This window comes from Dermacentor variabilis, chromosome 11 (assembly GCF_050947875.1).
Source record: "Dermacentor variabilis isolate Ectoservices chromosome 11, ASM5094787v1, whole genome shotgun sequence".
Classification (NCBI taxonomy): Eukaryota; Metazoa; Arthropoda; class Arachnida; order Ixodida; family Ixodidae; genus Dermacentor; species Dermacentor variabilis.
Window position 1 is genome coordinate 74,058,293 of NC_134578.1, and position 5,664 is coordinate 74,063,956.

Consider the following 5,664-nt stretch of genomic DNA (forward strand, 5'->3'; position numbering starts at 1 on the left):
CCTCAGCAGGAAAACGTCACCATCACGTGAACGAGTGAGCTGGGTGGACGCAGCGAAAGGAAATAATATAAGGAACGCGCAGAATATCACCGAAACCACGAAAACAGAAGGTATGAACAAGGTGCGGGAGGCAAATGAGATCCTAAGACAAGAAAACGCGGCGTTGCGAGCGACCATCAACAACCTCACGAAAGAGATCGCCGAGATCCGTCAGTTGCTGCTATGCAACAACGAGCCACTACAGAGACCCACGCCAAGCACAAGCAAGACCGAGGAAATGATAACGAACATCTAGGAGAAAGCCATAGAGGAACCGGCACCGAAGAAGCGAGCCATCGAGGCCACGCGCATGCAAACAGAAAACGATCGCATCGACAGCCTCGAAGCGAAATTCGAAGTGACATTCAGCAAACTCGAACAGCTAATGACGACGAACATCGCAGCAGTGACAGCATTGAAACAAACAATGGAGACCTACCAAGCTGAGAACACGAACAGATTCGCCTACATCGAAAGGACCTTACAGCCGATGGTAAGCCACCCGACGTTTGCGCCCCTCTTCGCGCAACATCCACCCAACCAGGGAGCCCCGTACACGCCAACGCAATCATGGCCGCCAACGCAACACCAGCAGCAGCAGGTGTAACCGCGTGGCAGTGGAACTGTCGCGGCTTCGGAAGGAAGAAGGCAGTCATCCAACAGCACACCGTACATGCCGCGCGCAAGCCAGACGTTATACTACTACAAGAAACACTAACCGACGCACCGTCCCTTCCCGGCTACAGAGTGCACAAGGGACCGCCCGACGGCAGAGGCCTGTGCGCCCTGGTCAGGAAGGGAGTCACGTTCATCGAACACGAGCTGCAAAGCAATATCAAGATCGAGCACACACTCACCGAAATCATCCCGGGCAAGAAGAGAGAAGGAAGCATATTTCTGCTTAACGTCTACAGCAACCCATCGCAGAGAAAACAGAGATTCAAGACATTACTGCACAGAGCAACACGCTGATCGCGTGCGGAGACTTCAACGCGATGAATCCTGCCTGGGGCTACAACAAGTACACAGCAAAGGGCCGCGACCTGTACCAAGACGCCACGGAACTCGACTTCACCCTCATCACAGACCCAACACATCCGACGAGAATTGGTAACTCCGTGTCCCGGGACACCACTCCGGACCTCACATTCGTCAAGAACGACATCCGGGGCGTGATCACCTGAAAAAACACGGGGACTGACCTAGGCAGCGACGACACCATCGTGGAAATCGGCACACCGGAACACAACGACACCAGCATCAAAACACACAGATGGATAGATGGTTGCCTTTCGAGACGCCAGAAGCCAGAAGAGCGATGGTGACGACGAGATCGAAGACATCGACTCGTGGACGGCCGATATCACAAGGAGCGTACGCGACGCGACCAAAGAAATTGAAACGGGCGCGGAGATCGACAAAGTAGACAGCCGGCTTGCGCAACTGATCGAAGCCAAACAGTTGGATACTGAATCGCTGGAAAAAACAACGGCTTAACCGCAGACTGCGAAAGAAGGTGGCGGAGCTCAACCGATTGATCGAGGATCACTGCCGCGCTCTCTGCACTCAACAGTGGAACGAGATCTGCAACGCGGCAGACAGGCAGATGTACAGCGGGAAGACGTGGAACCTGCTGCGGCACCTGCTCGACGAAACCAAGACCAAGTCGCACCAAAGGGACAGACTCGCCAAGCTCATACGTCGGGTGGTCTCAGCACACGGCGTCGACGAAGTCTCCAGGCGCATTAACAACAAATACCTGCCGAATACACCCACCGAACAACACGCGCCGTACAGCGGCCTGCCTAACGCGAAGCTAGATCGTGACATCGACGTCGAGGAGGTACGCGCGGCCCTGCACGACCTCAACAGCCGGTCGGCAGCCGGCCCGGACCTCGTCACGAACAAGACGCTCAAGAACCTCGATGACGGCTCGATTGAAAAGCTCGCAAAATACTACAAGTGCTTGAGAGCGGGCGCGCTGCCAAAGCGGTGGAAGACAGCCAAGACCATCCTGATCCCCAAGCCGGGGAGGCCGCCGGACACGGATAACCTCCGACCCATCTCGTTCACGTCCTGCGTGGGCAACGTGCTGGAGCACGTCCTGCTCAACAGGTGGCAAGACTACCTGGAACGAGAAGGGCTGTACCCGGCCACATTGATCGGCTTCAGACGGCACCTCAGCACGCAGGACGCGATGCTGCAGCTCACATACCAAATCATCGAGGATGGCGGCAGCGCCCGCGACAACAAAGCAATCCTAGGGCTCGACCTGCAGAGCGCCTTCGATAAGGTGAAACACTCGGCGATTCTGTCCCAAGTCTCCAAGCTCAACATAGGCGAAAGATCCTACAACTACATCAAGGACTTCCTCACGGACAGGATCGTCGAGCTACGAGCAGGCGACCTACAGACGCAAGAGAAGAAGCTCGGGAGCACCGGCACACCGCAGGGATCGGTCATTTCGCCGATGCTGTTCAACCTGGTTATCATCGGAGTGGCCGAAAAGCTCGGGCACATCGCAGACGTCAGGCACGTCATCTACGCGGACGATATCACGCTATGGGTGACCGGTGGAAGCGACGCCCACATCAAGGGCGCGCTGCAAGCCGTCGTCGACGCAATAGAAGATCAGCTGGAAGGCACCGGACTGAGATGCACCCGAGCAAATCGGAGCTTCTCATACTCCCACCTACCAAAAACAGCAGAGGCCAGACCAGACAACGCGAACACGGAAAAATCAGAATCGTCACCAAATCCGGCAACGTGATCCCCGAGGGCGGCAAAATTAGGATCTTAGGCATGGCCATGGAAAAGCACGAAAGAAACGGCCAAACCATCACCCGTCTCAAGGCAAAAGCAGCCAACGCTATTCGACTCCTGAAACGAGTCACTTCCCGAAAGGCTGGCATGAGAGAGGAGAGCTTAATTAGGCTCGTCCAATCCTTCGTCATCAGCCACGTCGCGTACGTTGTAGCCTACCGCAGATGGCTGCAACACGAACGAAACAAAATCAACGTGCTCATCAGAAGAGCGTACAAGACTGCGCTGGGCCTGTTCGAGTCCACGAGCACGACCCGCTTGTTACAACTCGGGATACATAATACGCTCGAAGAAATAGCGGAAGCGCAACGGACCTCTCAACTGGAGCGGCTGTCCATGACCAAAGCCGGGAGGAAGATACTGGACGATCTGGGAATTAGACACGCGAACGAGGCGGAGATGAAGCTCCCCGTCCCCGAAGAGGTCCGACGCCAGACCAGAATCGACCCCATAGCGAGGAACATGAATCCCGAGTTCAACAAGGGAAGAAGAGCGGCGAGGGCCAAGGCTCTCATCGACCAGTATGCCAACGACGAACACGCGCGGTACGTGGACCCGGCCGAATACCAACGGAACGCCTTCGTGGCCGTCGTCATAGAGGCGTCAACCGGCGCCACGAGGACGGCAGCGAGCATGAGAAGCTCCGGAGCGGAACAAGCGGAGGAGGTAGCCGTCGCCCTGGCCATCGCCGACGCTGACTGCCACACGGTGCTTAGTGACTCAAGACAGGCGGTGCGAAACTTCGCCAAAGGCCAAATCTTCATGGACGCTGAGCGCGTACTGCGAGCGGTCCAACTAGAAGAACGAAAAGTACTACTCAAGTGGTTCCCGGCGCACGCGGGCGACGCGTCGGAACGCAATCAGAGCCATAATGAGACGGCACACGCAGCGGCGCGAGCGCTAACCAACCGCGCCCCAGCGACAGACCGTCCGACGTGGTTCGGAACCAAGGACCGCATGACGGATTACAATGAAATCACGAAGGCCTACCGCCTGGCTCGCAAGACTCTCCCTCCCCCGCACCCGAGACTGAGTCGAGCGGAGGCGGTAGTACTGAGACAGCTCCAGACCGGATCGCTACCGAGCCCGAGACTGATGAATCGCAGATACATCGAGACATATACGACAGATATGTACCGAGTCTGCCGGAGGGAGACCGCAGACTACACGCACATTTTGTGGGACTGCCTTAAATATCCAGAGGAAGCAAAATCAAGAATGCTCCCACCGCGGCTCGCGGCAGCCGCGAAGAGCTACGACCGAGACGATCAGCTCTGGGCCGTCCAGCAGGTCCTAGAAGCGCTCGAAAGGCACGGACCCAGCGAGCCGGCAATGGCGAGCGGAGACCCGCGCCGAGTAACGGCGACTTCGAGGATGACGTAGGCCCTCGTCGGGGCGCGCGAGCGCCCAACTGCAGGCATAAATAATGTTGTCTCCAATCCAATCCAATCCCTTCCACTGTTCTCGAACGGTTTATGACGTCCCAACCGCAAGACATCTCGGAGCAGCTCGCACGTACAATCGCTTTGGGAGTCGGTTCTTCTGGCCAGGCCTCCACCGTTCTGGGCACCGATATGTTGCTACTTGTGAGTCCTGTCCGCACCACAAACATCCATCTTCGTGGCCAGTCAGTCCTCTTCAGCCCATGGACATTCCCCGTCCCACGTTCGACCGCGGCGGCCGTGATCTCATCGGGCAATTACCAAAATCTCTGACTGGGAACAAGTGGATTGCCGTAGCTATGGACTACGCAATACACTATTACGCAGGCACTGCCGACAAGCTATGCCAATGACGTAGCGGAATTTCTCCTTTACAACGCTATTCTTCACCACGGCGCACCTCAACAGCTGCAGACCAACAGTATTCGCTCATTTCTGTCCCAAGTCATCGACCACATTCTTCGATCGTGTTCCACACGTAACAAGCTAACCACTGCCTACCATCCGCAACCCAATGGGCTTAGCGAGAGCCTCAACCGTACGTTGACCACAATGCTCTCCATGTACGTTTCCACAGACCACCGTTATTGGGACAGAAGCTTGCCTTATGTGACATTGCCTACAATTAGTCACACCATGATACCACTGGCTTTCCCCTTTTATTTCTTGTTTGTCCGCCATCGCACATTGCGCTTCGAGATTCTTTTACTATCACCTGTGCACCCTGTTATAAACTGCGCCCGCGATGCAGATTTCCGGCAGCAACGGCTCGCCAGATTGCAAGGGATCGTCAGCTGTCCCAGAAGGCCCGTTACGATCGCCATCACAGAGTCGTTAATTTTTCTCCGGGCTTTTCCGTCCTCCTCTGGACGCCTTGCCGCAACGTTGGCTTGTCGCCATAGCTTCTTTCCCGCTACTCCGGGCCTTACAAAGTCCTACGGCAGGTCACTGACGTCACGTGCGAGTTCGCTTCATTGGACGATCATCTGCCGCGTCCGCCAATGATATCGCACACGTCTCCCGACTTAACTCTCATGTTACCGGACACAATGCTACTGCTTCTTAAGCGCCGAGACGGCGCTCTCACCGGCGAGACTTCTATGTTACGCGCTATTCCCGTGCACTGAAGCACGCATCCTGCTGAACATGGAAAAATGCGCCAGAAAGACGGTGAAGACGACGATCAGGGTAATGCTCGTGTTGTTGTTCTGCCATCTTGCCTGCAGCCGTCTCTCTGTATATATTTTGTAAATACAACTTCCAACCCTTCTTGGCTACTCTCATTCCCGTGTAAGTTTTATAGAGCCATAGCTGATGTGACCCTTTTTCAGTACAGTCACTTTGAAAATAAAATAAAAAT

The 5,664-nt window shown here is 55.6% G+C and overlaps 1 pseudogene; it reads left to right on the forward strand.

The window, feature by feature from the left end:
- Positions 1–496: 496 nt before the first annotated feature.
- On the forward strand, positions 497–4,245 carry LOC142564618 (uncharacterized; annotated as a pseudogene).
- Positions 4,246–5,664: the final 1,419 nt, after the last annotated feature.